The 26,610-nt window shown below is 48.4% G+C and overlaps 1 protein-coding gene and 1 pseudogene across 6 annotated transcripts in view; one reads left to right on the top strand and one right to left on the bottom strand.

Annotated features, from left to right (window-relative positions):
- The window catches only part of LOC116893360, a 545,263-nt pseudogene that overhangs the window by 167,196 nt on the left and 351,457 nt on the right, over positions 1-26,610 (top strand).
- Positions 1-26,610, bottom strand: part of Znf536 (zinc finger protein 536) — a 464,620-nt gene that overhangs the window by 436,841 nt on the left and 1,169 nt on the right. The window contains exon 1 of one of the 6 annotated variants that reach the window (XM_032893834.1): positions 24,873-24,995. The exons of 3 other annotated variants lie outside the window; for them this stretch is intronic. The gene's annotated coding sequence lies outside the window, so the exon portion shown is untranslated. Of the gene's footprint in view, positions 1-23,553; positions 24,086-24,872; positions 24,996-26,610 lie in introns of those variants that run through there. 2 more of the 6 variants (XM_032893831.1, XM_032893832.1) reach the window with 2 other exon arrangements.

Here is a 26,610-nt window from a genome sequence, read left to right as displayed (position 1 = left end):
CCATAACATTCTTGCCTGTCTCGCTGGAGCTGGCAAAGGAGAATTCTGTAATTGAGTGGTAGAGAACATGTGCCCTCCTCGCTAGTAGATGACAGATGGATTATAAAAACTTCAAAGCCGAGCGTTTGGATCACCAGGGGAGAGATAGTGGGCATTTGAGCTCTCTGTCTTTACCCAGGAGACAATGAGGCTGTGACATGGAGCATATATCAAGGAATGGTGTAACTAGATAGACGTAATCTCTCTTTTCACTGGGTCTTTAACATTCTGTTAGGAACAAGTTTCAGGCCGGCTCAAGTACAACCGTCTTCATGCTAATTGACACAGGCCTCGGTGACATGGGCCCCCCTTTTCAATCGTGCTTAAACCAGTCGTCTCTGCAAACTGATCTTTTCTCTTCCCTTTTTTTTTTTTTCCCCACCAAGAAGAGCTTCTGCTTTAGGAGGAAGGTGGTTAAAGAAAAGTTGAGATTGCTGTCTTTTCTGACTCACTAATCTACGGAGGCTGCGCTCCCTTCCGTACAAATAGGAAGGGCTTGTCCACCAGTTGCCTATCTGAATGCTCCACCAGGACTCTCCGGAGCCCAGCGGAAGCTGTTGGTGTCACTCCACCGGTCCCCAGTGACCCAGCCTCCCTATCTCCTCCCTTCCCTTAGCACCACCGGGCGGTGAGGACACAGTCCTGTACCTAATGACAGACCTGGTCACTTCCTGCTCACTCAGTCCCCACATTTCAGCAGAGAAGAGCAAACCAAAACAAGGCGGAAACGATCCACAAGCAGTTCTGAAAATCCAGGCTGCAGCCTGTGGGCAGCGTCCGGAAAGCCACTGAATAGCCATCCATATCCATTTGATGAATTGTCAGCCCAGACCCCCAGAAAGAAAAAAAACTTAAATTTTCTATGTCTCTTAAAATTTTGATAGAGGCATAAAATGGCTTATAGAATCTAATTATAGCAACGGACTTCAAAAAATGTCTCAATGTCAGAGATTAGTGAATCAAAGGCACATTTTTTTCAAATCGATTCTTCCTTCTGAATATTAACGGTATTTATCATTCACGCTGCCCTCTAGAAACACCAGCTAGAATCCTCCTCCACGCCACCACAAGGGTCTCCCTGTACCAATTAGGCCGTCAAAAACCATCACACTCAGGGTGCTAGGGAGTGAGATCCCCACTGGGGCAGGACCATGATTCTAGATCTGTAGCTTCTTGCCACCGTCTCTGTCACCACAGTCCCTTCCATCCACTTTCCATCCTCTTTAAAGTGTCATGGGACAAATAGAGTTAAAGTGGAATTATTTTTATGAGACTCACCACAAACTTTCTAAAATTAGCAGTCAATGCGCTCATCATCGAGACCCTACGCTCCCAAGGTCCACACATGGAGTCATAAACGCCACAGAACTCCCACAAGGTGGGAGGAGCAGGGATCTGTCTGTCTGTGTGTCCATCGTAACATCTTTACTATTTGTCAGGCACACATAGTCGGATTCCTACCAGGTCTTCTTTATGCTCCATCCTTGACGGATCCATTATAGATGCCACATACCTCACAGGTGGTCATGGATATGTCTACTTACTCAGAGATAAGAGAGGCATGTGCCCTTGTATCACTGCACACAAGCAGGGGTGGAGAGAGCATAAAAGAACCGAAGTTGATTTTAATGAGCCTGAATGATATTGTTGTGAAGTAGATAGAGGAAATAATTTCCGGTGCTCCACCCCATGGCACCTACTTCTGGCCTCTCTGTACTCTGAAATCTGTCTCCATCATTCCCCAGAGGAATCCAAAGACCCTGAAGGGACCTGGAGCCATAGTGCAGTACCAGAGCCAGCCGGGGCCAACAGAACTTCTAGGAGGCACTCCCTGGAAATGGAACATATTTTAAAAGCAAAATAATTTACTGTTTTATGTTTAAATCTTAAGCCCAAACTGGGCCTTCCATAGGGAGTAGAGTGTTAAGGAGGCCGTTCAGAAATGTCCTGAAAAGTCCATGTGACCCTGGTCTCCATTTTTTTAATGCATTAGAGAAAAGGTAAGTGTACAGCCAAAGGCCAAGGCTGGACCCTTCACCCAAGAACCATTTGGAACCTGAGAACATTTCTGTGACCCCAGGAGAACTGCCTGTCTGTACCTCAGAAACTGTCACATTGGGAAACATCTGGTCTACCCCGGTCCTTACGCTCACTGTGCATTTTAGCGCCTTCTGAAGCAATGCAGAGGAAGAAAGAACAGAACATCTGGGAGAGGTGAGTGCACCAAAAGCCATCACATGTGACCACAGCTCCCCCTTCAAACTCAGTGGCTTTTCAAAGTATCAGATTCTCTTCTCAGCACCTATCGTTGCCAAGTCTACAGTCCAGGTCAGTCGCTTTCTCAGGATTATTCCAGAAAAGGGATGAAATCAATCCCTAACCACATTCGTGCAAGATCTTTCCAGAAGGGATGAAGTCGCTTCCTTAACTAGACCTGTGTAAACGGTGTGGCGGACGAAAGGTCCCACGCATGCGCACTCCACGCAGCTCGGCACCCAAAGCGCTCATCCCCAGACAACACAGCATCACAACCCTTCGAGTTGCGCACTAAGGCTTGTGTTCCCGGAGATGAAGCCCAGACTTAAGCGATGACAAGAGGGGAGAGTGCTGGGGTCTTTGAAGGAGGCCCGCGCACGAAAGCCCTTTTTAGAAGCTCATTTTCATCTCTTTCTCTCACAGTGATCTTCTGCCATGGTGGAATGTAAACACCGCAGGAGGAGACAGAATCGTGAATTAAGGATTTGGAAGCCTCGCGTTAGAAGTAATCTTCAAAGAATGCACACCCCAAACATCAGAGTCCCACAACAAGGCTCTGAGCTGCTTGTGTCTGCCTGCAAAACAGCACAGGTCACACCTATGATGATCAGTTCAGTCCTGCGCTGCCTTTAAAAATCAATAGAAATCATGTCCTCACGTTTTATCAACTTGGCGGGAGGGCAGATTCAGAGAGGTCGGCCTTTGCCCAGACAAGAAAGCACTTAAAAGCTGTCCCCCTGCTCCCAACATAATACCAAGGAGTGAGTGGGGAGGTTCCAGTTTGAGTGTGAGATGTGTGTTTAAACATGGGAATCCCAGCTGGTGGCCTGTGTTTTATGGAGTTGAGGAACCTTGCAGAGGTGAGGCTTCTCCAGAGGATGTAGGTCACTGGAAGTGGGCCTTGGGGCTATCACCCAGCCATTTGGTCTTCCCTCAGATCTCTGTTCCCAGATCTAGACAGATATGAGGAGACCCAGAACATCCTCCCAGAGCCATGAACTCCACTCTACTTCCTTCCCTGATGGACTACACCTCTCAAACTGAAACAAAGTAAATCCTTACTCTGTTGAACTGATTCGATCAAGTATTGTGTAATTAGCACAGGAGCATGGGTAGGAACTGGCTTTGCAGCCGTAGCTCCACTGGGTGGCTTAGCAGGGGGACACATTACAGCCCAGGGACTTTGTGACCCAAGACTTCGGTTTCCATCCTCAGAAAGGCAAACTCCGTGGGTCCAGTCCTGTGACCAAATCTTACAGCCATGGCCATACATAATACGGCGGCGTTGCCAGCTGAGGAGTGGATGTTCCGTGGGGTCTGGGATGTAGGCTGTGCCTGGCTTGGCTATGGGTGTGGTGTGGCTATGTCCTTGCCTGGCAAGCCAGACCTGTAATTCCTCAAAGTCACCTCTGAGTCATGGCACAGTTAGTGTCACCGCGCCATCCGATGCCACCAGCCAGCACCAGACAAATGCACTTTAACAGTTTGTTTCTATCCATTTCCAGCATCCATGCTAGGCACTGAGCGAAGCGGAGGAAAGAGGGAGCTTTCTCCACAAAGGCCCTCTTTATGAAAACTAAGACGTTATCATCTTTCCAACCAAAGACAAAGTCCTCGAAATAAACCGAATGTAGTTCTGTGAGCGTAGAACACGCAAGCATGCTTTGAGGTGAAATCCGTATGGAAAATACCAAAGTCAAATGCTGAATGATACATTAATTATGCACGGCCCAAGATCTGGGAGAGGTTAAACCCCTGTTCAGCAGCAAATTGAGTTCTTTTATTTGATACGAAATCTGTACACGGTGATGATTTGTCCTCGGTGCTTAATGTCGCCAAACTTCAGGGGGAGGGGTGTTGAAAAGACAAAAGGAATGGCTAGACATGGGTTTACTCAAGGGTACTCCTTGTTAAAAGATAGAATCTAATAGGCACCAGAAATAATGGCTCCTCAGTACCCCTGCCGGCCGAGGTCAAAAGCCAAATGCACCTGCCGCGGTATTAATAACATCTTGTCCCGCTTGCTCCATTAGGGAGTTATGAAGAGTATTTCTAACTCGTGTGGAATGAGCAGTTTATAAGAAGAAAGGTTGGAAGTCTCTTTCCAGCTGTATGTGAGCGGAGCAACCAGGCCTTTCAAGAGCACCTCCCTGACTCCACATAGAAATCTTAAGACCGGTCCTTCAGACAGGATACAGTCGTGTGTTGACACAGCAGGGTCCCTTCGATCCACCTGGGAGGCTTGCATCAATCGTGGACAGTCTTTGTCATTGCCTGTTGTTTTCTCTTTGGTTTGAACTGAACTAAGAGATTTGACCACAGTCAAGAGCCAGGTAAGTTCTGCCCTGCTTCGACATGTGGGGCTCCAAGAGAGGGAAAACATATTAGGGAATTAAGTCAAGGATAGAGTCCATGGGTGGCTCCCTAATACTGCTACCATTCTGAAGAGTGACAGGATTGTCTGAGGAGTGGCACATATCTCGAATTTTCTGTGTGACTATGGCCTGGAAAACATTCTAATGTTTTCAAAGTATTACCAGAATAGGCCAACCTGGAGGAAACCCAAGTAGGCAGTAGGTAAAGTTTACTAGTGTTTAACCACACCCTTCACCTCCACGTTTAGTGCATGAACCGGAAGGTGCCACAGAGAGTAGGACTCTGCGATTGGTCTCTCTGGCTAAGACCCAGGGTTGAGAGGTTAAACGAGCATCCCAAATAATTCTTTTACCTTCCTCCTGCCCGAGCACATAACCAATCAAAGCCTCCCTTTTCTGGTTGCGGTAAACTAGACATTGTTCTTCAATTGAAGGGCACAGAGGGGCCATGAGACCTGCTTACGTTCGTTTATACCGTCAAACGGCTGAAACATGGCAGGCGAACAGGAACCCGGAACCCCTGAGACCCTGCGGAAGAAAGGCTGGTGGGCGGACACCAGGAAGCTACTATCCAAGCCTCAGTGGTGAGTGAGAAGAACCACGTTCCATCCAGCTTTCTGGTGAGAAGTGGGGCTCCCCTCTTTACTCAGAGGTACATGACAAAGGGTACAATACCAAGGGACTTTTCGCTCTAAGGACACCCCATTTGTTACAAGAGTTTTATTCTTCAACAGTTCTCACTGTGCGTCATGATGGAGTCTACTAGCCATAGGAGGGTGTTAGGGTCTTTATCTTAAAATATGATGACTTGAGGCTGTAGCTCAGTGTCGGAGCCCCTGCCCCACACATACAAGGTTCCAGATCTGAACTCCAGCACTGCAACAGTATTCCTAAGGATGGGGAGACTCTAACCCCGCTGACTGGAGAGGAAACCGGTTATGGGTAATAAGCAACCAAACAGACAAAAGAGTTTTTAGCCTGGCAGGCCTGTGCATAAAGTGATGAGCAGTTCCAGGGGACATTTTTCCAGTTCTTTCCAGTTCTTTCCAGATGCTCCACATTGTGGGTTGCCTTCATACGTTTACTAAGGTTGTGTCACTTCCCTCTCTTGTCCTAATGCCTAATGACATGTTGTTAGCTTCAGGGAACTTACAATTTAGTTGAGAAGAGGCTATATTGATAGATATGACATACCTACATGTGTGTGTGTGTATATATATATATATATATATACATATATAAAGTTATTCATGTTTTAGTTTTCTACTAAGCAAATGATATAGGTTAAACTGGAGAGAGATTTTACAACATAGAACTGTATAGAGCAAACAGATGAGCAGATGAAAATGGGGACTCTTTAGGCTCCTCACTCCTCCATTCAACCCCCTGTTCTATGTTTCTCTAGGAATCCTGGCTTGTTGTCAACTCATCGGGAGGAGGAAGGTAAGGGCTTCGAAGGCATTGGGAAAATAGGTTCTTCAAGTCGCAGGAGCACCACCGTAAAGTTCCCCAAGATGGGAGTCACTCGGGAAACAGGATGTGACATAGGTCGAAAGTCCTCTCTCCCCGTCTGCAATCACGCTCAGTGATTCGAGTGTCTCGTTGAAGCCAGTGGGGTTACTCCACCTCACTCATCAGTCAGATGAGCAGCTCACCAATCAGGGCACCAAGCCGGCATCTTCTTCGGTCCCCACGACGCCTCTGCCCAGGGACCCCCATCAAGAGCTGCCAAAGATGAGAACGCAGAGCAACTAACAACGCTGTCTGTTAATCAGGGCCCCACACAGCTGGCTCTCAGCGGCAACAAAGAACCCAGCAAGAGCTCTCCGTGCCCACCGTGCTGCTGCCAGAGGTGGAGACCCCATGGTCCACCTCAGACAATATGGCACAGGTGAGGAACTGGCCTCAAAGAGGAAAACCTCTATGGTCAAACCCTAAACAAGAAGGACCAGTCTCACTGGATCCATTGTCTCTGGGGGTTGGGAGGAGAAAACGTAGCAGTGACGCGCATATACTCTTGATACAGAGACAACTATTCTGAACTCCTACCATTTGTGGTGACCTCTTTATGAGTTAAGAGCCAGCCACAGCTGCAGCTTTGGTCCCCAACAATGGAACAAAGGATGTGTCATGGGACAGTCAGTCCGTGCTTCATGACACAGCATTGTTCCCAAAGGGTCAAGGACAAATTCCCAAATACCTCTCTGTCTCTGTCTCTCTGTCTCTGTCTCTCTGTCTCTCTGTGTGTGTGTGTGTGTGTGTATGTGTTTGTGTGTGTGTATGTGGTGTGTGTGTGTGTGTGTGTGTGTGTGTGTGTGTGTGTGTGTGTGTGTAGTGTCAGGGTCTCACTATGAATCCCTGGCTGGCCTTGAACTCACGATCGATCCTCCTACCCCAGCCTCCCAAATGCTGGAATTACAGGCATGAGCCAGCTTGCCTGCTCTAACTGCTCTGTCCTGGCAGTGTAGTGTAGGTATCTACTGAAATGAAGCGTGTTATAGGATTTATCTTCTTAAAAATTAGTGTAACTGTGAGAATCACGAAGTGAAATCGTTTCTACAGAGCTTGAGGACCTTGAAAGAACATAAATCCAGCCAAGCTCAGAGTTACAGGCTTATACCTCCAGCTCTGTGGGAGGCTGAGGAGAAGGAATTACAAGTTCAAGGCCTGCCTGGTCTACAAAGTCCGAGACCATTCCAAGCAACCTGTGGGATGCTGTCTCAAAACAAGACTTAGAAGAAACTAATAGATAAATAAACAAATGAATAAATGAGGGAGGAATAAAAAGAAAATTTTTCTATTGGCCAAAATGTTCTTTCCAAAGAAATAACAAAAACCAATATATTTCCTTTCTGTAGACAAAAACTTTGGAATAAAAATAATCCTACCTTCTAATGCTAAAAGTTTAGTAAATGTTAAATAATAACTTGATGTTTCATCTAGATGTGAGAGCTGAGAAAGGTAATTTTCATTGACCTCAACACCTTGTTTGTTTTGTTTTGTGAAATAGAGACTCATAATGTAGCCCAGGCTGGCCTCAAATTTTCCATCCTCCCACTTCAATGCCCTGAGTGCTCTGATCCAAGAATGAGGCTCAGTACATCTCACCCTTTTATGAAAAGCATGTGTCTGAAATCAAGGCCTATCCATGTGATGATTTAGGAAGATGGTGTCTTGTCAAAGCATTTATTCAATGGCTACCATTTGCAAGTTGCTGTTTCAAAGTTGAAGTGGAATTATCAAAGGATGGCAGAAGGCCCTGTACTGGAGAGTTGTCCTGGGGTGAAGGAGAGGGACAATGATCGTGTAAGTGGTCTACCCAATTAATAAAGACAAGCTCCGGAAAAAGAGGAGGATGTTGAGACAGACCCATGGGATGCAGAGAGTGGCCAGTCAAGAATCCCAGATTAAAGGGTCAGGGCCAAGGAGTATGACTAAGCCAAAGAGCCTGACAGAAGTCAGGGGATCTGGAGCCCTTGGGATGTGGGGACACAGTGGAAGAGGGGAGAAGTAGACAGACATCAAATGGAAAAGGATGACATCATCTACCAACACATTTATCCAAATCCCCCTTAGATGTAGTTTTGCCTCTTAGCCAGTGCAGTGGCCTCTACGATGGCCAGTTTCCACTTGGTCTAAATCTTTCTAAAGCTATCCACTAGCATTTATTAGAAAGAGAGACGTGGCTGTTGTGAGCCCTACAGCTGGTCAGTACTGGCCTCCTTGTAACTGCCCATGTGGGCCATTGCATAGCCTCCCTTCCCAGCCAGATTCCAGTTAGGGTGTTAATTAGAGGGACAGCATCCATGGGGTGTCACCCTTAGAAGGTAAGCCCATGGAGGGGGATGGGAAGGCTCTTCCTTGAATGGCATTCTGTAAGCTTTCATCCATATCACAGAAGGTGCAGCAACGGGGAAGACAGCCGAGTTTGGAAGTCTTCTGTAATTATGGCTTGAATCAGAAAAATGCACATGAGTTCACAGGATGATAAATATTAGCGTGCCTCTCCAAGTTCAAGTGCGTTGTCAATAAGACAATTAAAGCAGTACCAATAAAACGCCGTGTATGTTATTAGCTGCCATCCTATAGCCCAGGCTTTTGTGATCTCTAAAAAAAACACAAAGAAGAGAGGCCCACGATGATACTAATTCTTTTTGTTCAATTGAAAGGTGCAATGGTGGAGGCAGGGGCCAGGGTTCTCCCTAAATACCTCGTGAAGAGTATGGGGTGCTGCAGAATGGCCGCGTGGGAAGGACGAGTACAATGGGAAATTAGCAACCCTATGTCCAAGATGGATCAATCACTTCTGTCACATGGTCCTCCCGGTCAATAAGGACCTGAGTGAGCGCCAGCATCGGCCTTAGCTGACACTCATCAGCCCTTGGAAAGCAGACACTCCAGAGCCTCTGCGAGCAAGTGGAAGGTAAGAGAAGGCTTAAGTAAATGGAGGAGTGTGAAGGAGAGGCTTCCAGGAGCGTGCGCGTCCAAGCACATGTCTACGGATACATATGTACGCATACAGCCATAGATATTCAGATGTGCAAACACATAAGCAGAAAACTGCATGGCGTGCCGGATCGGACTTGAGAACCAGGGATCGCTTGAATACAAATTGCAACGGCAAAAGTTTTATTGTTCCCCCAAGACAAAAAAAAAAAAAAAAAAAAAACCTACACAATGCCTCCTCTATACATCTGCAGAATCAAAAATCATTTTCCTCCAAAAATAACTTGTAAGGGAGGCATTTGCTGCTCTGGAAGGAGGGTAGACGCTAAAACTACTATTTGTTGATACTAGGCGACTTCGGATTGAACGGAGAAGTTGTCTCCAAATTAATGAGCCAGACATAATAGAACCCTGTCAAAATATTGATTTTTATTCTATCCTACCTATTGTTGGCACTCTCCTCTAAGTTGGGGGGAAAACATAATTTCTTCATTAGCATTATTGTTTGCTATTTTTACATTAGCCACTGTTTATTGTGGGAGAACAACCTCTGTCACTTTCCAAGAAGACGCTAGAACAGGCACGCGGGAATGCTTGCAGAGGACTAAAACCAAGTGAAGAATGTTCCCCCATTTCTACGCTAAGCTGAAGTACTTCCCAAGACGAGAAACTTAGTTTCATAACACACAATACATAAACTTAGATCTATAGTACGTATTGGGATGAAGTTACTATTCCAACTAATACTCCAAATTAAAGTGATTATAGCCAGTTCAATACAGCTTGCCGTATGATAATCAGATGAACAGCCAATATGTATTCACAGAATTAAATGGACAAAACTAGAGAGAAAACTGTTTAGTGTGATCTGTTCTTTTACTCTTCCTTCTTTAGTTTTTTTTTTTTGTGCCTGCGTGTATGTGTATGTGCGCCATGTGAATGCAGTGCCCGAGGAGACCAAGAGAGGGCGTCGTATCCCCTATGACTGGAGTTACAGATGTTTGTGAGCTGCCATGGGGGTACTGGGAATTGAGCCCTAGTCCTTTGGAAGAGCAGCCAGTCCTCTGAACCACCAAGCCATCTCTCCAGCTCTGTCTCCTGTATTCTTAAGGATTATTTTTTTTCTTTTTTCTTTTTTTCGGAGCTGAGGACCGAACCCAGGGCCTTGCGCTTGCTAGGCAAGCGCTCTACCACTGAGCTAAATCCCCAACCCCCTTAAGGATTATTTTTATAGTGTTCTTAAGCCCCATTTTTCAGTTAACTCATCATAGAATTTGCTAAGGAGAGGGAAGCATTTAAGCAAAGTTTCCAAAAGTGTAATAGATGCCATGAGTTTTATTTCTGCGATTTTCCTAGTAAGCCTTTACATTTTCATTTTAATTTTGAAGTTATTTCGCACCTACGTCACAGGATATGAAATATGGTGTACACAACGGACAATTTGTAACGCTTACATTTGTTCGACGAATTATTTAACCACTTAAAACCCAGTGATGAGAAAAAAAGTTAATTCCCATAGAGCCAAAACGTAATTCATTTCTACTAAAAGTGAAATTAAGTCAAACGTGGCCACTGTGGTGATGGAAGTCATAAATCTGAAGACAGACTGGAGGGTACGCACAGTGTCCACATCTGGATGTCGTTCTTTTTGGATACCATAAGCAAGCATCTGGTTTTCCTGCCACCTCGTTCCTTTCCCTCGAAGGGACAACTCTCCTTGACTCCGGGACAGACCATAGGAAGAAAAGATTGTGCTCTCTTCAAAAGGCCAGGATGCTAGGACATAACAAAACCTCCCAGGAACCCTGTGGGACAGGGACCTATTCAGTTCTGTAATGTCCGTCAACACGCTTGAAGTTCAGCGCCCTGCCTGACGGCAGGGTCGGGATGGAAAGCAATGGAAGCAGAAGCAGACAGGAACATTCTGCCATCCAGCAGAGCCTAGAAACGGGGGCCCTGGGATACTGCTGTGAAATCCAAGTTCACCCTCTCACCTCCAGACTGTGCAGAGCACAAGGAGCCACCGCCACACACCGCTCAACACGGGATGTGTCTGAGGACATCACCGCTAGGCAGTTTCAGCTCGCAAACATCAGACAGTGCACTCAACGTGAAGGAACTAGGCCCAAACTACCTGATTCCACCTACACTGCACAAACCTACGTTCCTGCTGCCAGCAACAGGGGAAACTTTACAGCCATCTTCCTTCCTTCCTTCCTTCCTTCCTTCCTTTCCTTCCTTCCTTCCTTCCTTCCTTCCTCCTTCCCTTTCTTCCTTCCTTTCTCTTTCTTTATTTCTGTTTTAGAAGCAGAAGTACTCCCAAGAAAACAATGAGGAAAAGTCATTTGCTATCAGTATTGAGAATAGGATGTATAGATGCTCGCCTTCCGTGCGACTGATGAATGCAGATATATTGATGCCCATCGCTCACAGACATGTGAGGAATGCTTCCTGATGCAACTCGGAGATGGCTCTGGTCTCATGAGGGGGATGGTGGGGCGGGTGGGGATTAAACCTTTCATACACACACACACACACACACACACACACACACACACACACCTGTCAAAATCCCAAGGGACCATATCATATATGGTCTGTCTTATCTAAAATAATGCTGGGTGGTGCCTAACAGTGCAGCCAAAGTACAGAGGAGCCATGAGGCCCAGGACACACACAACTGGGAGTGGGAACATGTGGACAGAGACAGCCAGGCATCACAAAACTGGTTGTGAATCACAACACAGCCTACCGTGTAAGAGAAGTCTATCGTTTCTGCCTTCTGTCTAAGTTTGTTTTCTAGCTCCACGATGTGCTGAACTCAGATTAAATCTCCAGTAGATATCTACAATCTAGAGGTACGCTTTGTTTAACACGATGGAAGCCTGGAGGAAGTGAGGAAGGAAAACCCTGCCTTGGATGACAGGAGGAGACACAGAGCGGAGAAGACTGCAGAGGACAAGCAAGAGACACTCCTCAACAGGTTGTGCTCACCTGCAAAGAACCACTAAGCTATTCTTTGATGTGCCTCAGACACCCTGGTCTTCCTTCTCAAACCACCAAGCTCTCTCTGCCTTGTGTCTTATGCACATGTTTTCTGGAACTCTCTATACTCTCTGCTTTCCTAGCTCCTTCTCATCCTTCATCATCCTCTAAGAAAGTGCCCCTGATCATCTTGCTGAAGAGGACTTTCTCCCCAAAGAACCTCTGCTCTGGTCCTTCATAGCACCCAGGGTAGGAAATGGTAAATAAATATAGGCTCTCTTCCTAGAGCAGCAGGACCCATGAATGCCAGCAGCTCCACTTCTGCGTGCCCATGCCACAGTGCCCAGCACACATAGTAGGACAGCAGAAGCTCAGCAAATACCCACAGAGCACAACACAACCCAGAGTGACGTGGCAAGCCCTGCGCGAGGGATACAAGCCTCCCTGTGGGCTCTGCTAACACCATACCCTTCACCCTCCTCCCAGCAGACGTGTGCTAGGCCTGAGACTCCATGGGAAGTTAGCACAGAGGTCCTCAAGAAGGCTCAGATGACCTGAGTCACTAAAGTCTCGCCTCTCTGGAGAGATGTGTCCCCTTGGAATCCTGCAGACTGGATATTAGCCAGGCACAGCCCATCTCAAGGTTTCCTTGACCACGTGACCAATGTCAACTTCTTTGTCTCCAGCGGGGACTAACACTATGTGCTCAGGAAGAGGCTGGCCACCCAGGCCCTGTTGTCTCCTGAGAAAGCTGGATGAAGTCCTTGGCTTCATAAACTCTTGAGAGTGGAAACAGAGGTAAGACACCTCTCCAGGCCTTGCTCAGGCTTGGTATTCCCTTGGGTGTGGGAATGTGTCAGTGTATTGTTCCAGAGGACAGGTCGAGAAAGGAGTGTGGTGCGGGAGAAGGGCAGGAAGGTGAGGCCATCTGAAGACCAGCAGTCTCCACTCAAGAATAAGAGATAAGAGACAGACTTCACGGTCAGTCTGGGCCTTGTACTTCAGGTGTGTTAAGAGCAGAGATGGATGATGATGTCATTAGAACCTGTCTCCCCCTTTAGGGTTCAAGGAGTGACTATGGGGGGACCGTTATGTCCCCTTCTGGGCATGGGTCTCCACTGCTGTTTTCTAGGAAACCTTCTGTGGTTAGACTTAAGGCAGATGTCAAGAGTCTCTTTCCGGGGATTTGTGCAGTCCCTGTGGCACAAATACAGAGAGCTCTACGCCGTCCCGCTAGCAGCTCGCCCTTGGTAGGGCACCACAGTGGCAGAGCAAACTGAGGACTGACTCTCAGGACACTTGTCAGTGCAGCACCAAGGTTGTGCACCTCACAAGCACGGGATGACTGCTAGGCATTCGTTTCCAGGTTTGGTCTTCGTTTGACAGGCCCTTGGAGGCATAGGATCTAGTGTTCAAACCATGCCCCTGGGACATTGGACTTTCCAAACCACATTGCGATTCCCCTCCAGCAGGAGAAAGTTAGCCAGTAACCTGACTTTTCATCTCCGAGAGCAAGAAAGGGACTCCTAGCCTCTCATCTCCTGCATGTGTGGCTTGTCCGGAAAACAATGGCTACAGGTTTCATGTATCAGCCTTGCATGGTCAGTATGGAAATCAGGGTGTGTGCGTGCGGGTGCTTGTGGTAAAATTGTTCAAATGGAGCCTAGAACCTAAGAGAGCGCTCCTGCCTTTATTCTGCTTCTGTTTGGTTACAGCAGCTCCACTTTGGTTCTGGTTGTTGTTGCTGTTGTTGTTGTTGTTGTTGTTGTTGTTGTTGTTGTTGTTGTTTTGATCTCGTTTCTAGGGCTTGAACACAGAACCTCAAGCATGTTAGGAAAGTGAAGACTTGAGTATCATTCCTGGTCCTTTTTTTTTTTAACTTTTGTAATAGTCTAGCTAAATAGCCCATGCTAGCCTCAAAATTTCCATCCTCCTGACTCAGCTACCCCAGGAGCTGTGTTGATAGACCCTGAGCCTCCCTTTCTGGCTAAGTGTTATTCTATTTATTCCACACCATCAACTTTACTAGGATATTAAGGCACTTAATACATCAAATGATGGATGGATGGATGGATGGATGGATGGATGGATGGATGGATGAATGGATGGATGGATGGATGGATGGGAGGGTAGGTGGGTGGGTGGATGGATGGATGGATGAATGGATGGATGAATGGATGGATGGATGGATGGATGGGTGGATGGATGGATGAATGGATGGATGGATGGATAGGTGGGTGGATAGGTGGGTGGATGGATGGACAGACAGATGGATGGATAGATGGATGGATGGATGGGTGGATGGGTGGATGGATGGACAGACAGATGGATGGATGAGAACAGCTCCTCGGATTTGGGAAAAGATGACGAACAAGATTTATATCCCCATCACGGTTCTGGAAGTGAGCATGTGTGTTTGTGAAAATGTACACACACTTGTACACATGTGACTCCTGCACGTATTCTCATGTGGTATACATGGCATGTATCTACATTAATATGCGTGTTGTGATGTGATATATGTCTGCCTGGGTGCACTGAGGATGCCTTGGAACCTATGATAACCCTTGAGGGCCTAGACTGAATACCATTGTTTAGAGAAGACTGCAGGCCCCACCCCCACCCCAGACTCTGCCTTGAACTAAGCTGACCCTTTAAGATGTGTCCTCAGAAACAGAAGAAATCAATCTGCCGATCTTTATTGATCCCCAGGTAAATAACTCAGAAGACTAGCCTGGGCCACAAAGGCAAGCAAGCCATTTCTGTGGACTGTGCAGTGATCAGCACCCACAGCTATAGGGTGGGTGCATTTCAGAGTCAACAAATTCTACAAGGCAGGCAGTAGCGCTGCCTGGGTACTCCCTGAATAGCTGGGCTCTTCTCTTTTCATCCTGCTGACTTTGTGAGGAAGAAAGGAGTATCCCAAGGTTGCCAATGGGAAGGAAGACTTGAAGATCAAAATGATATGCTTACCAACTGCATGGAGGTAGAAGGGGTGGGTGTCGAACTCACGCCCCTCTGACTGGCCCTGAGCTCCTTATCACTGTGCCACGCTGCTTCAGAACAAGACGAAACAAAGCAAAGTATGCTTCAAGAAGCTCTTTCCCACTCTCAAACTGAACGTTTGCAGCTCACTAACGAGACTATCTCAATTGTGGAATGAGGGAGAGAAGGCACCTAAATATTAAATTATGCAAAAAACGAACTTATAGCTAGTGATATATCAAGCCACATGTGTGTACCATGTAACCTGGGTTTAAAAAAATATTAATTAGCAAATCAAATGTACACAGACTCCTCTAGACTGCTTTTAGGAGCAATTGAAAAGCTAGTGAGAAAACGCCCAAGCTTGCCCCCTGCTCTCCTAAAGGCTAACACTTCACCGATGATTGAGATGAATGACGGGACAGCCATAGCTCCCCACCCCCACCCGCAGTCCAGCAGAAAAAAAAATTTTTTTCTTTTGATTCCTTCACCTTTGAGAAGATGAGAGAGAGAGTCAAGATGTGTGCACATTGAAACACAAATAATCACGGCTGGATTTTGCATCAGATTCTGCTGACAGAGAAGCATTCCATCCCAGCCTCCCATCCCGAGGACCAGCATGAGAGGCCAGGCTCCTCTGCGCCAGAGTACAAGAGGCAGATTCCAGATTCCAACTTGAATGGCTATTCTGGGGATGAGAGCAACTGAGGACCACACCTTCTTTAGATCAATGAACAAATCATTTTATTGAAGGCAGTAGCTGCAGATCACACACACACATAAAAAAAATTGCATGATTCTTATCTCTGTAATAGCATCATGAAAAGAAAGAAAATGTCTTATGCACCACAGACCCCTGTGGTCCCCAAGAGCCACACAGGGGCCTGAAATTCTACGTCTGAGCAGCTAGCTTCCAAATCCTGCAGACAACAGCTCACTGGGATCCAGGTCTTGTCAGTCTTTTGGGACAGGGTAGCAAATATGGGAACCAAGTTGCAGGTATCAGTGAAATTAGAGTGCAGACTTTCCAGACGCAGTCAACTCTTCCAGAAGAGTTTCGAGCATGCTTTGGATGCTGAGGTCTGGAATACGTTACTTGACCTCATGATTCGAAACCAAACACACCGCGATAGGCCCAGTACACACCACACCCAGCCCCCTGGAATCAGGTCAGTCACTCTCAGGCAAGCACACTGGCCAGATGACCAGGCCCTGCCCCAGCCTACTGTGTAACACCCTCAGAAGACCACTGTGTGGTTCTCAGGGTGACAGAAGTTGCTAAGAGAGAAAGAAGATGGCCACCTTCACATACTTCGTAAGTGTATTTGTAGATATGACAAATCTACAAATTTGTCCCTTGTCATCTCCTTTAGACTAGTTCTTCTGCCTCCAAAATACACTAGAAAGAAATTATACATAGATTTAATACTGCGATGTTCTCTCCCCTCCCAAAACATAACTTTAACTAAAGGCTTTTCCAAAAATAAGTAGTAATAATTTCAGAATAAATGCATATGCAAAGTTGAAAGAGCCAAACAGAGGAAATGGAGACTGATACCTTTTTCTTAAAATTTGACTAAAAAAAAAACAAACAAACAAACAAACCACTCAGAGAAAATAAATAATAAGTTGTCAAATCAACGGCTGAAGAAAAGAATTTTCAGACAGCAGACAGACTGACTGGCCTTTCCCTTTGACAAACAGTGCCTTCAAAGTCTGTGGGCACTCCAGGCAAGATGGTTCCCAACAGCCAGAACTCCCAAGAGGTTAGCCCAGGTAGGATGGAGAGGGAACAAGGAGGACAGCATAGCCAGTCAGGCACAGAGCTGCCCTCTGCGATCAGAGACCTCGGCTAGCAGACTAAACCCTTTCCTGTCCACGGGTGGTTGCTTTTCTCCCTCCCACCTTCCCACACTGCCAAGCCTCAGTCTTTGGGACTCTCCTTGGGTTGTTGGAGAAGGGCTGCCACCCACCAGAGCTGACTGTGACCACCCCCCATCAGGTGGCAGACAGTGGTGACCCAAGTGTCTCAGGTGCTACGGAGCCCAGACGTGAGATTCACTAGCGGGCCCAGTCGTGTTCATCTGAGAACCAGTGTGTTTAGAGCACTCTCTAGAAACAGCAGCTTGGCATCCACACCCATAACCCCAAGTCAGAGCTCCGCCATGAAGGAGAGGGGAGTAGCCCGGGCCTTTGCCCTGTCATTCCCGAACCCCATCCCTTCTGTAGGCTTCCTTGCAGACCCCACTCTGGCCCTAATAATCAGCTTTGGGTGATTATAGACAGGAAGGGGGTTTGTTTTTGTTTGTTTTTAATAAAGAACTAAGATCTTAGAAAAATGAGTCACATTTGCCTCTCGCAAACAGGAAGATAACCTCCTAGATATTTTTAAAGACAAACGAAAGAGCTAGCCATGTAAAGAGACGATACTTCCTTTATACGTAGGGATCTGTGCGCTCTGTGATCAATGGGCTGTCTTCCGTTGATGGGAGTTTCCAAACATTTTCTCCCTCACGCAAATAAACCTACGACAGTGCATATGTGCATCAAACAACCAGTTCTGGTTTGTTTCTCACTTCCGTTGTAAAAGGGGAATTGATATTTCTTTGAAAGATGGTTTGTACAGAAAAGCAGGAAGGACATGGGATTAAGACTGGAAGCTGCACCGGCCACAGCAGTTGTCTTTACCTCTCTTGGTTGCAACAAGTTGTCCTGTACTCAGTTTGCCCTGTGAGAAGCTGCCTTGCCTTGATGGCTAAATGGCCTGAAAAAGACAATACACCGGAAGGGTGGCATGTGGCACCCACGGGGGCCTGACACCAAACACTGACTTGGCAGGTACTAACACTTTGCCCACCTCCCAGCTCTAATGTCCTTGGGGTTCCAGGTAGCACTGTCTACTGGGTTAATACATGCCCTGAGTGTTACCGGAGCCGTTCTGTGAACCAAGTCACCGACTGAGAAGCAAGAAAGTCGGTAAGCGAAGCACCAGGCATAATGGCCTGGGTCTATAATCCCAACACTTATGGGACTCAGCTAGGGCTCCCTAGCAAGACCCTGTCACTAAAAGAGTGCAAGCCCAAAGCAAAGATTGGGAATCATGTTGGAACCTTAGAAATACAAGTCACTCTAATCAAAGTTGAATGGGCGATTCTGTGTTTGTGGTTAATCTTAAAAGTTTAGAGAATCTTTGAATTCGCTTTTACAGTTCTCTCTCTCTCTCTCTCTCTCTCTCTCTCTCTCTCTCTCTCTCCCCTCTCCTCTCTCCCCTCTCCTCCTCCTCCTTTTCCCCCTTCTCCTCCTCCTTCTCCTCCTCTTCTTCCTCTCTCTCTCTCTCTCTCTCTCTCTCTCTCTCTCTCTCTCTCTCTCTTTCTCTCTCCCTCCCTCTCTCTTTGAGCTGGCAGGCCAGTACCTTGTGTGGAAGAACCATCAGGGAGACAGAGAGAGAGAGAGAGAGAGTAGAATCAGAAGGCAGGGATGAGCCCACCTGCATCTCAGTATCGAAAGAACCAACTAAACAGAGCCCAGGTAACCAAAGCCTACAACCTTGATAGAAAGCTCTCAGGTTAATGTCAGCTCAAGCCTACATGGTCATTTTTCCTGTGTCAAAACGGCACTTAATTTTCTCATCGGAAAGCCATATACTGAAAATGGAATGGGGGAGGGGCTTAGAAGCTGTTTTGCAGTAGTCTCTCACTACTCAGGAAGCATTTGCCTAGCTTTCTGACCCACCCAGCTGTGCGATCCTGCACTTCGAGGACCAGGCTTGCTATGGTGCCTATGACCTTTTTGCCTTCTCCTTGCCAGTTCCTAGTGTAGGAGGGACAGATGAATATGGGGCAGAGACATCCTTCACTACCTCAGTGTCAAGTGGGGGCAAAAAGAGCTTGAGCTAACCACCCCCCCACCCCGCTCACTGCCTCAGTTTGCCTTCGTGAAACTCAGAATAAATATAGAACCTGCCCTCCTAAGGAAGTGCATAGGAAGAGCTCAAAAACAAATGACTGTCATTATCCTGCCAATGGGGTGTCCAGCCTCATCACAGTGCCTGAGCACTGTCACTTAAAGCCTCCTGGTTTTATATGTGGCCCAGTGACACAGCTCTCCCCCACAGAGCCATTTTAAAGATATAATTGGTATCCTGGCTTACATGTGGTCCAGGGACACAGCTCTCACCCACGCGGCCTTTCTAAAGGTATAATTGTTATTTAGAAACATTGGAATTGAGCCCACATTTTGCACCGAACAGCCTTTTATTCTTCCACGTATTTTACACAATGAAAAAAAGTCTTCCTCCTCCCAGACTTCAAGGGCCACCTCTCATTTTTGTGCAGGGCTGGATCCCCTGGTCTCACAGGCACTGAGACAAGTCTGCACCTCACCTGTTTACTTCTTGGGCGTAAGATCAAAACTGGTCTCCACATCCCCTTTGAGAGGTCCAGGATGAGGCCTCACGCATGGGCAGCAATTCAGGGCATGAGCCTGATTCCCCTTCCTGGGGAGGATCTGAGAATGTCTAGACCTTCCTGATGGTCCTAATCAGGAGAGCTACAGGCATCCAGTGGGTTAATGTTGGACGTGTGGCTAAACACCCCACAGGACAAACGCCCACAAGTGGAAAATACACCACTACCATCTTTGAATCCTCTCAGATCAGCAGAAACGATGCCCAGGCTACTCCTTCGGGTTCCATTCAAGAACTCACCCTCCCTGAAATCTGGCTTCTAATGGGAACTCTGCAGAGTGCCTCCAACAGCCCAAAGCAGCTCTCTCCCCTCACCATGCAACTCAAGGCAGACAATCAACAGGAGCCTATGCGTGGCCCAGGCTGGCCTGAGGAAGCTCTATTCTAGGCCTTCCCCGGGGTCCACAGCAAATGGCCTGCTACCCAGCTCGCCTTTCTGAAGCGGCTTTGATCTCTGCCTGCCTGTATTTGGAAAATACAAAATAAAGTTGGATGTGAGAACAAGATCACCCAGGGCCCACATCCTAAGGACAAATGCTTTTAGTTCCTGCTCCTCTCTATAATGATCCCTCAGCCCAACAAGCACAGGGACAAACTCACTACTCTTCTCTCCTACACGCTGAGAAGCACACTGTTAGAGCAGGTGCTGCTAACAGGCAACACCCTCCCCCTGCTGTGTGTGCACACGAATGAACGTACACCACACACACGCCATATACAGGCCTACCGTTCCTATGCAAGACCCCAGTTATAACAACCAAAGTCACTTCCTAGCTTAGCGCTTTCTGACCCCACACATTATTGGCTTGCCACTCTGAGAATGCACGGGGCAGCTAACGGTTGGCCAAAGCTTCAAGATATGAAAATCAGTCCATTATTCTTGGCAGAGCTTCTCCTTGCAAAACTTTCTATACAACTCCATGGTCTGGCTATCCAATTGGAGAGAGCCTCTGTACCCATACCATATCTGTGTGATATGGTAACCCTATTGAGGCCTGGAGGAGGGGTGTTATGCTGCTGCGTAGCCCTGGAGGTCAGGTGTAGGCTCCAACAAGAAGAAGGAGGGGGAGGAGGAGGAAGGAAGATGGGGAAGAAGAAAGAAGAAGAAGAAGAAGAAGAAGAAGAAGAAGAAGAAGAAGAAGAAGAAGAAGAAGAAGAAGAAGAAGAAGAAGAAGAAGAGGAGAGGAGGAAGAGGAAGAGGAAGAGGAAGAGGAAGAGGAAGAGGAAGAGAAGAAGAAGAAGCAAGAAGCAGACACGGCCAAGGGAGGGACTTTATTCTTTTTCCTCTAAAATGCAGCCTCTACAACCAGAGAGGTGGTATTGAATATCAAGGGAAGATGTTTTTCTACACAATCTAAGACCTTACCTGGAGACACCATGAAGCCAGGCTCAGTGCTCAAGGACTTCCGGTCCCAGCAGGTAGGCTGAGGGGAGGGCATTTCTGTCCTCAGCATGGCCCCAAAATGACCTACTGGAAACTCACTTATGATTTAAATTTGCATCAAGTCTCACTTTAAATAATGTTAAGGACAAAATGCAAGCTGATATTTCAGCTTACTTAAAAGGCTTATTAAAAACACTAAATCTAAAGATCTTTAAAAGCTGTAATTGTCCTCATTGAAACTAGAAAAATAAATCTTCTATTTTGCTTTTTTTTTTCTTTTATGTTCCCCTTCTAAAAAAAAAAAAAAACAAATTCATCTATATTCTCATGAGCATCATTGCTGTCTTTTTTTTCCCCTTTCCATTCAAGGCACTTTAAAAAACACCTGTGCCATTCATAGACAACTTTTGAGTAAAAAGCAGTCATGCTTGGGGAGGGCTGTTTAACTGATTTCCTGATGCCAGAGATGTGCTTGTCTCGCTCTAAAAGTAAGATGGAGCTCGGAGCTCGCATGAAAGGGCTTGTGGATTTTATGGGTCTGAGATGGTGAAATTCGCTTGGTTACCTGAGGCAGAATGGAGAACCCGATGGGTCAGCTTTTGGACGCTCGGCGGATACTGCATATCCAAGCACTGCCTTCAGCTCCCCATACGACCAGTAGGGCCACATGTCTTGACCAGTTCCTATCTTCCCATAATGGAGGCTATTGGCCTCTGGCTTGGACCAACCCAGCATGACAGTTGTTCCATGCCTGCCTTAAGCCTTCCGTGAAGACAGCTCTGACCAGCAGTTAAATTGCTGAGTTGTAAGGATCTGAAGGCTGCTCAGAAGTTAAACACTCCAGGCAGAGAACACGATGGGTTTTCAGAGCACTGGCCCAAGAGAACGCAAATGTATCGAAAAGCTTTTTCTTTCTCCAGGTTTTCACATAATTACCATTTATGTCTCCAGGAACTATTTCCCCAGCCCAGTTTAGGGGGAAAGCGTTTTAAAGACTTTTCTCTGCAGATGACATATGAGGCACTAACCTTTTTTCATGTGCCCAGATGTTAAGTTCATTTTCATCACATTTATGCAAATTTCACTTGAACAGTAAATCAAAAGAAATCCTAAATCATTGTACACTGTTTAAAAATCAACACCAAGGCCCGCTTACTTGCAGCTATCGCTAACATGAAGTCACGGTTAATGAACTGAATACCATAGTTCCTTCTTCCATACAACGGCTAGAACAAGACCTGAGGTCCCCAGCAGCCACCACGTCAGAGCATTGATGCCTGTTCACTCTCAGAGGCCAGTTTCCCCAGATTAAGGATGTTCCGTACATCAAAGCCTTCCAAAAGTTTTCCAAACTTTGGGAAATCGGGGGACCCTCAGTCCAGGAGTCTGACAACCACGCTAGTGTCTATGGTAGGCTCACCAATGCTAACACTGGCCTCAGGGGCCATGCTTTGGGTAGCTGACTCCTTGTTGGTCAGGTGTGTGGAGGGGTGCTAATTCCTAGGGCTTGGTGTCCTGCGACTGTCAGGGAGCTGGATAGAGTGCTATCATTACCAGCAACTCAGCCAGGCGGGTAATGGTGGGATCAAGAGACATTTGCACCGCTATCAGGATGACATCATAGCTGAAGCAGCCTTCAGCCAAAGCCCTAGGCTCCCTTAGAGCAGAGGCCAAAGGGCTATGGGGGGGATGCCCCCCTGCAACTGCCAGAGCTGGAAGCTGAGTCTCCGGCCCCTCCATGCAGAGTGGTGGGCCTTGCCCACAGCCAAGTTCCCAGGCAGGCCCAGAAATGGGAAGGACAGCTGGAGTCTTCAACCAACGCAATCCACTTTCCCCTCCAGCCTGATCACTGTAAATAATACTACTAATAATAACGTAATATGCATTTTTTTTTAACAATTTGAAATTGTGAAGCCACTTCCCTGACCAGGGTGGAGCCGGCACGTCGTGCCCGCAGCTGCATCTCTACTGAAGAATTTATAGCATTTCCAACCGAATTGTCAAGCTGTTGATGGTGACCCTGTCTTAGGCAAAACAGCTAGCTCTCACTCCGCTCTTCAAGCAATAGAAACAGAGGACTCTGACGGGGAAGGCGGACAAGAAGGGAAGCCTTCCTACTCTTGTTTTGGTTGCTTTTTCTTCCTTTTAAAAACACAGCAAAACACAGGAGCGCACACACGAGCGCACGCACACACTGAGACACAACCCTTAGAATAATGGGGGAGGCATTTGGCGACAAACTGCATCCGCGGTGCGGCGCGACAGGCAGCCAACCCCGCTCACTCGCAGCTCAGCTCTCCACGCCGCGGCGGCGGCGGCGGCGGCGGCAGTGGCGACAGGGACCCGCCACCCTCCCAGAGAACCACGATGCCCAACTCTCAACTGTGTACCCAAGATCTCCTCTTAAGTCTCACCTTAACTTTGCGTGTGGCCCAGTTACCTCACCTCGCCAGAAAAGTGGAGAGACAGGGATGTGGGAGTTGTGTTTTTTAAAAAGCAGCAAAAAAACAAAACAAAAAAGTTCCTCGAACATCCAGCCCAGCAGATGCAATTCTCCCGCCCGCTGCACACTCTCACCCGAGCCGGCCGGGCACTCGTCCCCAGCACTGCGTCCTCACCTCGGGGAGCGCGGAGGCCACCGCAGGGCACTTACTTGGCACTTGCTTTTGAGTGTGCAGGTCGTCGCGGTTTTCACTTGGGTTTTCAAATAAGTTTCAGGGAGGAAGGAGGCAAAAAAAAAAATCCAATTATGCAAATGGACTCCGGCCGGGGGAGGCGCGCGTTGAATCTGACGCTGCTACTGTATGAGTTCTTGGAGCAGCCCCGGCAGATTTATGGGGGCGCGTCACGGCTACGCCAGGTCCCGCCGCCGGAGCATCTCGAAGTTAATTAAAGCGGTAATGTCCACTTTCCTGGCGACCCTCCGTACGTGGGTTTACTATTTCACCCTCCAACAGGACCCGGGAGGGGACACGGGTGTGCCCCCCCACGCCCCTCTTCTTTCTCTCTTCTTCTTCCCCCTCCTCTGCCTCTCTCTTTCTCTCCCTCCTTTTTCCTCTCTTTAAGTCGCCTGCCTTGCACTCAGTGAACAATGAACAAAGATGTGAGTGATGGGGAAAGATCGCCCCCCCCTCCCAGCCCAAGCAGTGAGCGAAGCTGGTCTCAAAGTCAAAATCCAGTTGTTAAAAACTGAGAAAGAAAACTGCGGTCTCCACGCTAACCTCCCTTTCTACACACGTACACACGCACGCACACATGTGAGAAAGCACACCCCACCCCAAGTTCACCTAAGCCCTGCCTGGAGACCTAGGGACTGTAGGGGGAAAGCCAAGGCCCCGGCGCGCACGGCTGCCCAACTCGCGGAGGACACGAGGGGACAGCAGGGGCAGGGAGCTGTGCTCGCTCAGGCCAAGATCATTTCCCGAGCCCCTCCCAGTCTGCTACCCCCACCACTACCCTCCGGCCCCCTCCCGACGTCTACACCGAGCGGCCTGGCCCCGCGGCCCCGCTCTGGCTGCAGCCGGCCGGATGCGCTCAGCAAACGCGGCCCCTGTCGGATTTCTGCTAAACTGCAGAGCGGCGGCGGCGGCTGCCCAGAGAAGCGCTGGAGGAACCCAAGGCCAGCTCGGCGCGCACTCACCCTGCCTGGCCCGCTAGTCCTAAAGCCGGTGCCCCGGGCCGCCCACCCGCGCGCACCTCCAAGGCTGCACTCGCACCGCGCGCTCGAGCCCCGCAGGCAGGAACCGCGCGTAGCGGCCGTTATTTTCCGCTCAAGTGAAAACTAAGGCGGCTGATGAATCACGTCTCCTGCGAGGCACCCGTTAGACAAAACAATATCCTGCAAACAAAACCCGGCCACCGCTGCCACCCGCGCGCCAGGCCGGGACCCCGCCCTGCTCCTCCCAGGCCCCAGCCCCTGGCTTCTGCCCGCACCGACCCCAGCCTTCCACGCTTGCATCCTTCCAGGAGAGAACTCCGGGACTTGAGTGTGCGCTCGCCAAGTGGCGGACAAACAAGAAGGACTCACAAATCAGGAGTGAAAAATGGGGGCCACTTAACTTTCCACCTGTCCCTAGAGAAAGAAACCTTGAGGGAATTTCCTCGGAGGGAGTTAAAGGGAGGGTCTCTCTCTCTCTCTGTCTCTCTGTCTCTGTCTCTGTCTCTGTCTCTGTCTCTCTCTCTCTCTCTCTCTCTCTCTCTCTCTCCCTCCCTCCCTTCTTCCCCCTCCCTCCCCCCTCTCCTCTTTCCTTTCTCTAACTTCCACAGCGCTAATTTCCACCTTCCCTCACTTCTCATACCTCCATATATGTGGAGATAATCTATATTGTAATTGTTTGCAAAATTGCAACAGATGGGAGCATCTAGATCTGGACACTTCTACCCATCAAAGAAAACCCTCTTTTATTTTTATTTTTATATTATTATATTTTTGCCTAAAATACATCTCGAGTCCCTCCTACGACTGTTTTCCTTAATTCATCTTCAAATTTAAAATAAAAATGTCTTGAAGCAAACAGAAAGGCTTATTAGCGACGTTCATTCTCGCTCCAGCCTTGGGCTGGGCTGAGGATGAGACCCCCCCCCTCCCGCCAAAAAAAAAAAAAAAAAAAAAATCTTGCTTTTCCCAGGACCACCCCCCAGTGGCCCCCTCTCCTGGATGCTACCCCACTCCCCTGCCACCCCCCTCCACACACACTCGGCCGCACTCCTCCACTCTGATTGGCCTCGCGTTTCCAGCTCGGGACTGGCCGGCTCATTTCCCTCCATAACCTGTTACTTATTTATTTATTTCTGTGTCTCAGGCCCCCGCGGGCCCCCGGGACCTGGGCCGGACTGGGGCAGGTGCTGAGGGCGGCGCACACGTATGCCGGTGCCTCTAAGGTCTCGGGGTCCCGGGATCGCCCCCCAGGCACCTCGCAGGGCCTTGCCTGGCTCTTAGGACGCAGGAAGCCGATGCAAACACAAAATGGCAGGTCTTGGCCGCTCTCTACAACCGCAAGTTAGGCACCCCGTAAGCATCAGCTAACTTTGATTTTTAAAAATAAAATAATTGCCAATTACCCCCTGATTCCCAGGTAGTGCAGATCGCACCACGCACGATGGCGGGGCGGGGGAGGCGAAGGTAGCCGGGGACCGCCCCCCCCCCAGCCCCGGCACTGGAGCAAACGGGTAAAGTCGCTGGAGAAGTTTCCGCCGCGCAGCCTCCCCTCTCTCTCGGCTCCCCCGGCCCCCGACCCTGCGGAAAGTTTCCCGGCTGCGAGCAGAGGCTGGGAGCGCAGGAGGGAGGCGCGGGCCAGGCCGTGTGGACGCCGGATCCCACTGGGGCTCTGAGCGCTCGGCCCTCGGGACTCCCTTTCAAAGTAACGGTCCCGGGACTGCGGCTGCGGTGGGGAGGCGGCGGCCGGGGCGCGGGTCCCGCTCTCCGCCGAAGTTCTCCAGCGCCATTCGATGCCGGGTGGCCGCCTCTACTCGGTTTTCCTCCTCCTGTTTTTTTTTTTTTTTTCCACATACCCCCCCCCTTTCCTCTTAACCCCCGCTGACAGCTTCTCTCTCCAACGTCACAGCCACGGATATTTAATTAGACCATATTTTTTAATCGCGATGGGGTGAGAAGCAACCGGGTTACAGGCCTCGCCTGGTGGGGGGAGGGGGAGGGGACGAGGGGGGTAGAGAAC

This window comes from Rattus rattus, chromosome 2 (genome assembly GCF_011064425.1).
Source record: "Rattus rattus isolate New Zealand chromosome 2, Rrattus_CSIRO_v1, whole genome shotgun sequence".
NCBI classification, from domain to species: domain Eukaryota; kingdom Metazoa; phylum Chordata; class Mammalia; order Rodentia; family Muridae; genus Rattus; species Rattus rattus.
The sequence above is the reverse complement of the archived record's forward strand: the minus strand, read 5'-3'. Positions and strand labels throughout refer to the sequence as shown.